We start from the raw sequence: 12,281 nt of genomic DNA, 5'->3' as shown, positions 1-12,281 counted from the left end.
CTCAAAGGAGTCTATGTCATCATCAAAATTGAAATCAACGAATGTAGGAATGGTATTTGGTATAATTCTCACCACCATCTGCATTAGAACTTGTGAGAACTCACCATTAATTTGTTCACAAGCAAACTTGATTGTTGATCAAAGGGAAATCTACTCATTTGCAAATCATGGATTGTAATTCCGCAAAGAACAACATCATTACTAGTATAAAGCTCACAACTCCCATCTCGTCTCAACACTATACTGTTGTGCTCGACTTCGTCTTTATCACTAGAATTGGATGGAACTCCATCATCCAACTCAAAAAGTGGATTGTCATGAATCACATCATCATAAAATTCAAACAAAGGATTATCAATAATTTCAAACCATTGTTCTTGCTGATCCAAATTTCTAATTTTTGACTTTGGGCAATGCTGGACTGAGCAATAAGTTTCACATTTCTGTCAAGCTCTTCAATCATCTCCTGGATCTCCTCAGTCACTCCCTTATTCTTTTGTTCCAAAAATTGTTTAGTAGCAATAAACTGATTTTCTATTTCTTGTAGGGTCCTTTGAGCAATCTTCAACTTCTTCTGAGTTTCCTTGTATAAATCTATGACCTCTTTTACAACATTTAGTGGCCATATCTCTATCATGAATTACATGCAACAAAATCGCCTTGATTTCTTCCATATTATTCTTAATTGATCGTAAATCAGCAAGGGAGATATTAACCTTATTTTGATCTCTTGGTATGTTATGAATTAAATTTTCCGCATACTTGTGTGTGCCATCCACTGTAGGTAAAATCTGAACTTCTTTTTCAGCTGATACCAAAAGATGTCTTTTCCAATCTTGATCACACACGGATGATGAACTGCTGTCATGGTGCATGATGAAATCAAAATTCTTCTCAACCGTAGAGCTGTCCCCAATCGGAAGTACCTCATCCTTTATCTTTGCAACAAGTAGCTGAGAATCTGAAACATTAGGGATAGTAGGACTTTGTTCTAAATCAGATGCAAGCAAGAGAAAATCAGATTTGCACTCAATAGAATCAACACTTCCAATATCAGTCCTACTACATGAATCATGAAGGAAAGAAATTTCATTTTGCATAGCTAAAGACTTGTTTTGGAAATCAAACCAACAACCTTCTATGTCATTGAAATGAAAGGATGAATCACCAACATCTTCATTTCTAACCTCAGGTAGTGCATTCACTATTTCTACATTTGCATCAACTTCTTGGGCAGTCAAAGATGCTACATTGACCACTTCATTGCTTTCATTTTCAGCTTGTATTGATGCATGAACATCAAAAGAAATATTTTCAAGAATTGATACACTTCCATCTTTAGGCAAGATATTCTCTTTGTTCTTTGAATTGAATCTCTCATCTTCTATTTTCTTCTCTTCTTTTTTAAAAATAGGCTTCAATTTTCCTTCACAAGAACTGAACACACCTTGGACTAATTCACCTGCAGTGGAAGAGACAACCCACTCATTTTTTGAACAGCCATTAGCATGGCTAATAGGGGCTGAGATATAACATCACTCTCATTTATACACAAGACCATAATAATCTTCATAGCTGCAATAGTTTCTTTGTCATGTCTTCCATTGGTTGTGACCAAGAAATGATGAAACATATCATAGATCAAATCATGCATTTCCAAATCTATTAAAAGATTGCTAATTCTGATTTCTACAAATATTTTTAGTATATAAATTTTTCTTGAATAGTGAACATTTCTAAAATCACCAAGATCTTGAAAACTATCTATGATCAAGTGCAATGCCTCCTTCATTGTCTCGTCGTCATACGAAACTTGAGGTGCCAGAATCCTCATGATTTCACTCAAACAAATTGCAACCTGAATTATGGTGCTAGAATCCTGACTTAGTTTGTGTACTGAGTTTGATACCGGCATCACTTAAAGCCTTTGCTAACATTGAAGCCATACTTCAATCTAGAAATCAGAACTTTCAACTTTGACAAAACTGTGGTTCTAATAATGCGATTTTTTTGCAATTCTGAAAATGAATTTTTTAGTGATCCTTAGGCTGGAAGAAACTTTCTAGTATCACCCAATCTAATTCTTTTTCCAAATTACCAAGTTTGTTGATTGAATCCAATTGCTTACTCATTTGCTTGGTGGGTTTGGCAAATAGTTTACAACACTTATATCCAACTGAAATTCATCTCCAAACGACGCAAATTTCATAAAGAAATTGTACCTTTATGATTCCGATCTTTTAACTGCAATTTTCAATCTATTAAAGATTTTCCAAACTATGAATGGCATACAGATTATAATAGTGTTCAATATCAGATTATAACCACTCCAAGCCAGGATTTCAGACTAATATCAAAGCAACATAACTCATCTTTGTCTCTTTTTACTGCCAAACTTCAAACCGTTTCAGCAACTCTGATAATGGCCTATGTTCACACACCAATGAGGAAAAATGCTCACACCACAAAAAGGGGAACTCACACTCAAGACAGGGCAAGAAAGATCCAACAGGCTAGCAATCTCAGATAGATAAGCAACAATTACAACTTCCAGTAACCTTGTCCAACGAGCAAAACTTGTGCATAGACAGGAATACAATCGTCAAGCCACCACGAACACAAGTAATCTGCCCAACTAGATGAGGAAATTTACCCATGAACAACTGGAAAGAGCTCACAAACATCCAAAGGTAAATATCATTGAACTATAAAAAAAAATGCTCCTCGAAATTCATGCACTAAAGAAAGAGCTCCTCAATGTTTTTCTAGGAAGATAATATCACAGATACAAATTTGAGAATATGGGAAACAAATAATCTGAGTTGTGCGACTGACAGAATTGAAGGCAAGAAAACTTATGTTCTAAAATACTCCTTTTTAGCTCCTTAAATCTGGAAGTGTTTGGTGTATGCCCCTGAATTGAATTCTGTGAATCCCAAAATTCTTTAGACTCGTCACTCTATTCCTACAGTAGCCACGGTGATGAGTTGCGATTAGGAACAAATTAATTTGCGTAAGAAGGCGCATACTTAATACCCATCCAAGTGCGAATTGCCACTATCCAATCTCCACAAAAACATGCTCGACTATTGTAGCCGCTCTGGTGATGATGAACCCGAAATGATATACAAATGGCTCCTCCAATTCCGTTGTCAACACAGATGAAGCTTCAACTCACATCGAGCTCCCTTCCATTATTATCATTGTTGGATTGGTGAAAAGGTCCTTATGTTTGCAGAAGAGAAATTGGTTCCAATAAGTGTTCGTGACTATGTATTTGGCTCTCACAATATTAATACTGCCGACCACCAGTGTTTCTTATTACTCCTAACGCAACTGCATATAACTAAGCTAACAAATGTAGATGTAGCTCCAGCACCCCTTTCACAATACTTTTTTTTCAAAATTGTTTCCTCTTTGAATCGTATCAATATTGCTATTTGGCTTTCATTGGACTCCGCCACAAATACCTAGCACTTGATACTTGTTTGGCACCCTACAGATTAGTCACAATTCTTTCCACAATCACTTCTAAGGATTCCTTTATGGGGGATCACTCCACAGATCTTCACAAATGTATTGATGAAGTGGTAGACCAAAATGAATTTTCATGGTGAGGTATTTGGCTTCCACGGCATGAATGCTGTCGACTTTTACAGAGCTTTCATCCTTTGGGATATAAATCGGTCCCCAAGATAATTTCGATTGGAAACCTTACAATAATAAAAAAAACACAATTCATATACTTCTCGCCAATATTTAAAATGGCCACTTCGCTAACATTTGCAAATATTAATCATCCCACGATATGGAAAGAGAATGTCGTGTCTGTACAATGCTATCCCTGTGACTGGAATACTCCTTACGCCAAGTAATAAGGAAACCACATTCCACATAAATGAAAGGATTGGGCACCATTCATAGCAGTAATGTTATCGACTAGCTTAGAAACCAAATCGTCCCACCAATTACTCTCATGCAACAGAGGAGTAGAGTCGGGTTTCATCAAATGCTTGAAATTTTCAGTTCCGTTGCCTTAGATGCTTACAGATTTTGTGCCTCTTACCGTCTACCAACCATTTGCTCATGCCATGGATGCAAATATTATCTCTCCACTAGAAAATGAAGAGTCACGACATGAAAAGAGATGCCATTTCTAGCAGATCACAAATATTATAGCTTCCTTGACAAAGTTTCTTAGTCTCAAATGTATTAAATTAAACCTGACTTATACTGCTTTCAATATAATTTTCACCCAGCTGAGGTTTCATTAATTCAAATCACAAACTTTCACCATATCGGCAAATTATAGATGCCCCCAAACATTTGAAATATGTGCCTTAACCTTAATAAGTGACACCCATAAAATGATCTTCAATAAAATATTTCTTTCAATCTCCTTAAGTGTTCTCGTGTTCAAAAGATAGAACCCAAACCATTAATTATTCTCAATGAAATTGACGAATATAATGACCAAGAAATGATATAATATTAAAATAAGACACCAGACTCTATAATGAACCAAAATAAAGAGAATAGTTTATTTTGCTCCATTAAATTTATTGAGCTCAAAAGGCTCGTCTATCCTTGTCATGTCCCCTCCTTGATCGTTATATCTATCCTAAATGAGGCAAGTATTATTATTAATTAATATAATGATTAACAAACAAATGATTATTTGAAATTTATTTATTTATTGAATAATTATTTTAATTAATATGTATTAATATTTATTCTTGAAATGTGATATGATGTTAATATATTAAAAGAAGAAATGAATTATTAAATAATATTAATATATTAAATAAAATTAGTATATGAAATAAACTATTAGCAAAAATTAATATATTTAATTATATTAAAAGATGGAAATCTAAATTATTAAATAATGTAATGTTTAATAGTAACGCACGTGAGCATTGGATAAAGTAAATGTCGTAAAGTGTATTTATGTGGAGGTAACCCCCCCCTCGTGGAGAGCTAACTCCACGGTGCCGCCCCCCCCCCTCCTCGTTGGAAGTGGTGGGACGGGGCTATGACCACCGTCACACCCCTTCCTGCGGAAGGGACCCCGTGGGGGGATGCAACCCTTCCCCTCCACGGGGTATTAAGGAAGACCGCCACAGGGCTAAGGGGGGAGGGAAGGAAAAGGGGAGGAAAAAGCGAAGTCTGAAAACGGCCATGGCAGACTGCGAACAACAAAGGACAGGACTGCAGACTGGAACTACTACTGCAGGTTGCGAACAGGTAAGCGGTGCCACAAAGTATATATATGTGTGTGGACATGTGTGCCACACACACACATATATAAGTAATGAATATTTTAATGAATGGTTTTAAATATATGTTAATGAATGTGTAAATATATGTTAATGAATATGTGTAAATATATGTTAATGAATACGTGTGAATATATGTTAATGAATAGTTCTGAATATATGTTAATGAATATTTGTGAATATATGATAATGGATATTCTCGAATATATGTTAATGAATATTCCTGAAAACATGTTAATGAATATTTTTCTGAATATATGTTACGGAATACATGTTAAGTTAGGAATATGTAAATGTAGATTATGGAATGGGAAATGATAATGAATTGTAGAATGTAATATGAATAATGGCTATATGATGAAGGCTATTGGGAGGAAATTCCCTTAGCCTAATGCAGGGTTTATGATAATCCCTGGTAGGCAGTATATACTGAATATCTATATGCATATATGTTATGGCTTGGTTGATAAAGTTCATCCAAGAAGAGACGGATCTAGCTGGTCGTCTCTGGTAGACTTGGATGATGAGATGCATCATCCAAGGCAAGGAATTGATCATATATGATGGTCTTCCTTGGTATGGCTTGGGTGTAAGAAATTACATCCAAGACAGGAATCGAATTAACCTTCAATTTCTTGGTATGGCTTGGAACCAAGATGGGTTCCAAGAAGGCGAGTTTCATAGCTGCCTAAGGACATGTCCCAGTGCTGCACTTGTATCCTTTTTAAGAATTGAGATTAGCGTTAATTAAGTAATTGAACTTTAATTGCAAATTAAATTAGTGATGTATATATTTTGTTGTGTTCTAACAATCTGTTTTGCAGGACAATGATCTCTAACTAGTAGGGACATTACAGCGGTATAAGAGCATAATTGTGCCATCCTGTGGGACAAAATTACAACATTACTCTTTAATATGTGTGTACTTTTCAAATGAGAAACATCAAATTTAATCTACATGTATGTTCCTTACCTAGTGGGTATTCATAGGTGTATGGCTCATGTCATAAAGGTTTCATATGCTTCGTGTTCTACGTACTTATGTACATGTTTCCTACTTTAAAGTCTATTGGCATAAATGCTTATGTTTGCACTGAGTGCCTTACTTGTATTTAGGTGCTTCACAGGTATACTTCATACTACATGTGTATGCATTTGAAAACTTCTTGCCCTAAGTAAATAATTGACAATATAATTACAATAGTGTCATATTAAATTGAAGTTTGAACCTAATGATTTCAGTGTTCTGATTCTTCACCTTTCTCTAATGCTTGCAAGATAGGGAGCATGTGGGGGAAAGGCAGAACAAATCGGTCACATGGCGAAAATATCCCAAGACAGGTAGCAAACCCTGAGGGAGCCGCATGTAGAGTGGGTCATGCACCCTTGGCACAATAAATCTACCATCTTGTAAGATAGAGGAGAATGAAGAAGAGGAGACTCGTGCAATCTATGAGAGCTAAGCATACAACAGATTAACGACTATTAACCATATTTGATAATATTTTTAACCTTTCATTATGGGTGTCTTGTATGGTTGTTTATGAGAATGCTCAAAGTTGTCATGTTTTCAGCACGTATGCTTCAAGTACTCCTTGCTTATATACTACGTATACTCATGTGTTTGCCTCATGTCCGTTACGCTTGCAACATGTATGCCTTTATGTGTGCCTGAGGAATGATGTGTCTTTAGCATGTTCACTCCATGACCACCTTTTCTTATACATACATGGTACCTTAGGTTCATTTGTGTACTGCTTCAAGCCCTACATGTCTTAGGTACATACTTCATTCCTTGAAGGAAGTCTTGTGGATGATTCACCTATATTTCCATAAATGATTCATACGTGTGTTTAGGTATATATTCCATGCTCAAATGAAAGTATATGTGCTATATATATTCACTTCTTGACTTAAGTGAATTCCTATGTGAACTCCATGTTACTTAAGCAAATTTAAGTGTATACTCCATACTTCATATACTACATGTATTCCACATGTGTGTTGCATGCCTTAATTGTATCCATGTGAATTACATATGTTGCACACCTTGAATGTGCTCATATTCATGTGTATTTCTGTATATGATGATTACCGGTATTGTGCATAAACTGCATGTGTGTTTCATATCTTTACATATGCATACCTTGTGTTTTTATTGGGAGATAATTTGGTTGAGAAAATTAGTTGCTTGAGGACAAGCAATTTCGGGAAGGATGGACTATCATGTCCCCTCCTTGATCGTTATATCTATCCTAAATGAGGCAAGTATTATTATTAATTAATATAATGATTAACAAACGAATGATTATTTGAAATTTATTTATTTATTAAATAATTATTTTAATTAATATGTATTAATATTTATTCTTGAAATGTGATAAAGTCAATTATTAAAATGATGTTAATATATTAAATAATGTTAATATATTAAAAGAAGAAATGAATTATTAAATAATATTAATATATTAAATAAAATTAATATATGAAATAAACTATTAGCAAAAATTAATATATTTAATTATATTAAAAGATGGAAATATAAATTATTAAATAATATAATGTTTAATAGTAACGCACGTGAGCATTGGATAAAGTAAATGTCGTAAAGTGTATTTACGTGGAGGTAACCCCCCCCTTGTGGAGAGCTAACTCCATGGTGCCCCCCCCCCCCTGCGGGAAGTGGTGGGACGGGGGTCATAGCCTGGGCTGCGACCACCGTCACACCCCTTCCTGTGGATGGGTCCCCGTGGGGGAATGTGACCTTTCCCCTCCACGGGGTATTAAGGAAGACCACCGCAGGGCTAAGGGGGGAGGGAAGAAAAAGGGGAGGAAAAAGTGAAGTCTGAAAACGGCCACGACAGACTGAGAACAACAAAGGACAGGACTACAGACTGGAAACTACTACTGCGGGTTGCGAATAGGTAAGCGGTGCCACATAGTATATATATGTGTGTGGACATGTGTTCCACACACACATATATAAGTAATGAATATTTTAATGAATGGTTTTAAATATATGTTAATGAATATGTATAAATATATGTTAATGAATACGTGTGAATATATGATAATGAATAGTTCTGAATATACGTTAATGAATATTTGTGAATATATGATAATGGATATTCTCGAATATATGTTAATGAATATTCCTGAAAACATGTTAATGAATATTTTTTTGAATATATGTTACGGAATACATGTTAAGTTAGGAATATGTAAATGTAGATTATGGAATGGGAAATGATAATAAATTGTAGAATGTAATATGAATAATGGCTATATGATGGAGGCTATTGGGAGGAAATTCCCTTAGCCTAATGCAGGGATTATGATAATCCCTGGTAGGCAGTATATACTAAATATCTATATGCATATATGTTATGGCTTGGTTGACAAAGTTCATCCAAGAAGAGACGGATCTGGCTGGTCCTCTTTGGTAGACTTGGATGATGAGATTCATCATCCAAGGCAAGGAATTGATCATATATGATGGTCTTCCTTGGTATGGCTTGGGTGTAAGAAATTACATCCAAGACAGGAATCGAATTAACCTTCGATTTCCTGGATGGCTTGGGTATAAGAAATTACATCCAAGAGAGGAATCGAATTAACCTTTGATTTCCTAGCATGGCTTGGAACCAAGATGGGTTCCAAGAAGGCGAGCTTCACAGCCGCCTAAAGACATGTCCCAGTGCTGCACTCATATCCTTTTTAAGAATTGAGATTAGTGTTAATTAAGTATTTAAACTTTAATTGCAAATTAGATTAGTGATGTATATATTTTGTTGTGTTCTAACAATCTATTTTGCAGGACAATGATCTCTAACTAGTAGGGACATTACAATCCTAATCAATGAATAAATAATAATGAATCTCCATTGCAATGCAAGGTTGTCTCCGAAGGAAGATGGGCACCGAAGGCTACACTCATCTACCCCTCGAAAAATCTCACAGGCTGGCAGGAAAACCAGCTCTGATACCACTGAAATATCCCCTATGGATATTTGCTCCAGATTTACCAAATGCTCCACAATAATTTAAACAAATAGTTTGCATGAAAACTAATTTCTATTCATTTAACAAATTATATTGAAATCATATAATATCAGACTGAAATAGAGATCTGAAATTAAATATGAATATTGTCATCAAAATAGATAACTCATTGCAACCTTCAATAGAATAACAAAATTAACTTTCCAATCTTAGCCACATAACTTACAGGAAGATTGGATGTATTGAAAACTTCCCAATCACAGATACAAGATGTACAGAAAGATTGGAAATCTGCATACCAACAACAAAAATGTTTGATATCTTCAACAAACACCAACCAGAGTAGATCTTTCACTACCGTAGCTAGTTTTCAAGAGGGATTTCGTCCTCAAGAAGGCTGATATGGACCAAGTCCAAATCTCCAGAACCTCACAAAGTTACAACCAAGAAATGAATAAACCCCCCCACCTCCTCAAACAATCCTCTCAATGCTCTTTTATAACTTTCTGAATGTCCCTTGGCCTTCCATTTCCTCTTGCCTTTTCATTTTCTTTTATTTTATTTCACTTTTGAATTAAAGGTGACTTAATTTGATTTCCCACTTTATTAAGTCACTTAAGTTATATAATATTATCCTTATGATGTACTTTAAAAAAAAGGAATAATATTAAATAATTACAATAATGACTTATTAAATAATCAAACATGCTTTTAATTATTTAATTATATCTTTAAGGGGACATTACAATTTCCTATATTGTTAGTTCCATTTTGGTTGCTACTATTCACGACTATCACAAGGAGCTGTAGCTATCTATATTTATACTATTTCAGTTTGCACAATTTTGACAAAAATCAGAAATAACTTAGTATATTCAGAGGGACATCATAGCTAGATTTTATACTAAGTTGCCAGTTTGGGTATCGGTTCAAGGTTCAGCTACACAAATATGCCATTATTGCCTCCCTTGGGTACAATATGGTTGATTATGGCTCTATATATATTATATACAAGTGTATTTATATCATAGAAACGAGACTCGGACTCGGCTCATACGCAGCGAGGCCAACTCGACTCGAGACTTGGACTCGGCAAAAAAAATTTGGCTGGACTCGACGAAGTGAAAAAACAAGAAATTTAGAGATTTTAAAAGATTTAAAACTTGTTTCATGCACCCTTTATTAAATACACCTTAAAGACACAATAACATCATCAAATAAAAGCTAATTTGATTACATACACAAGTATACATCAATCACATAAGCATAAACGCAAATTGTAGCTGAAGGAAATAACAAACATAGATATATAAATATTGTCAAATGTATACAATATTACAAAACTCATGGAATAAAAAATCCATGTCATCATATGATCAAATGAGATGCAAACTCTTCATTTCCAACTCTTGATTCACCAGATGACAGTATATGTTGTTATATGGAGCCTAATAAGACTTGGAGATTAAAATTTCCCTACTTTTATCAGCATAGTTTCCCCCCTAATTTTACGACGAGGGTATGGGGGCAGCACCCTTTGCGCACTCCCTGTTGCGATACAGGGTGGGGTCGAGGGGCAACGCCCCGCTAGGTCAAAAGACTTATTATTTTATAAAGGCATCGGGTGTTATTTTTCTAGTGTTTCTCCTCACAACTCACCTTTCTCCTCCTATTTTGCCAAATGAATGAAATGAAGTTCACTTTTAGGCTCAAAGCATAATATAAACAAAAAAAAATCAATTCGAAACATATTAGAAGTGTTTTTTCTTAACTAAAAGTTACATGTCGCCTGCCGAGTTTGGGAGTCGAGACTTGCCAAACTCGGCCAAAATTGCCGAGTCTGAGTTTGGGCGATTTTGGTCCCCACACTCGGCCGAGTCCGAGCCCCCTAGACTTGCCCAGCCTGACTCGACTCGGAAATCGCCCAAACTCGGCGATTTCTGGCAATTCTCGTTTACTTAGTACCTTCAGATTTTTCCAAGTTTCAATATGTAGATGTTTCTTTATGGCACGACATGGACATGTTGAAGATCATTCACATTATTCCGATTATTAATGAAGCCCTTCCTATCTATCTCTCTGAAATTGTTGTACATCCGTTTTTGTATTAATTTAATAGTTGTCTTTTGTAGAACAATAAAATTGTGCATATTTGCTAAGTATATAATGGTTTCCAATTAGATACTTTTGCAGAATCAAGTACCTATGATTGTTATAGACTTTGTACTTGTACCTGTATTTTTTGGTATAAAGTGTTTACGGATAATAATACCCACCTATTTTATTTCTTTTGTTGTTGTTGCATGCAGAAGTTTTTTCTTGGAGGGAGGTTTATATTTGGTCCAGATGTGAGATCGGTGGCATCGACTCTTTTCCTCATTGTAGCTCCAGTGATAATTTTTTGTTTGTGTGTTGAATATCCTCGTGACAGGTCACCTCACCGTAGATTAATCATCATTCTTGTTGCCATTGGCTTCACAGTTTATGTTAGTACCCTTTCTTTATCTTGGCATACATATTTATCATATTGGTACAATCTTTTTTGATTTGGGCTAATATGTTAATACTTAGACATATAGTTTCAAGAGACTTTCTTTTGAGTCATTACACCTTATTGAAATTTGCGGAAGGGTTGTAAACCTAGGCACCATCAGCTAGTATTTTATGTTCATGAGCTCCTACTCGCTTCACACAACATAGTCCATTTTGTTCAAGAACTATTGAACTTGGTTTACGTTTTTCAAAAATTTCAAATTTGTGAATTTAGAAGACCAAAAATTTTAAATTTGAAATTTGAGATATTTAATTTGAAATGAGTGCGAATGTCTTATGTAGTAAACCTACCTTAATATAAATAGTATCTTGAAATTTTTATTAAGGGTTGTTTGTTAGAATTATGACTATTGGCAAGGGGTCTCCGACTCCCCATAATTGCCACCTTGAGATTAGAGTTAAGGTGCAAGGGGATGAGGTAGAACGTGTAAAAATTTAAAAATCTGA

General features: G+C 35.1%; 1 long non-coding RNA gene across 1 annotated transcript in view; it reads left to right on the top strand.

Moving 5' to 3' along the window:
- LOC131045500 (uncharacterized) overlaps window positions 1–12,048 on the top strand; it is a 70,694-nt gene extending 58,646 nt beyond the window's left edge. Inside the window, exon 3 of the long non-coding RNA XR_009105818.2 lies at window positions 11,591–12,048. This is a non-coding gene — a long non-coding RNA (uncharacterized LOC131045500). The remainder of the gene's footprint in view (window positions 1–11,590) is intronic.
- The last annotated feature ends 233 nt before the right edge of the window (window positions 12,049–12,281 follow it).

This window comes from Cryptomeria japonica, chromosome 10 (genome assembly GCF_030272615.1).
Source record: "Cryptomeria japonica chromosome 10, Sugi_1.0, whole genome shotgun sequence".
In the NCBI taxonomy this organism is placed as follows: Eukaryota; Viridiplantae; Streptophyta; class Pinopsida; order Cupressales; family Cupressaceae; genus Cryptomeria; species Cryptomeria japonica.
Note: the sequence above shows the minus strand (reverse complement) of the source record. Positions and strands in the feature narration are given on the sequence as shown.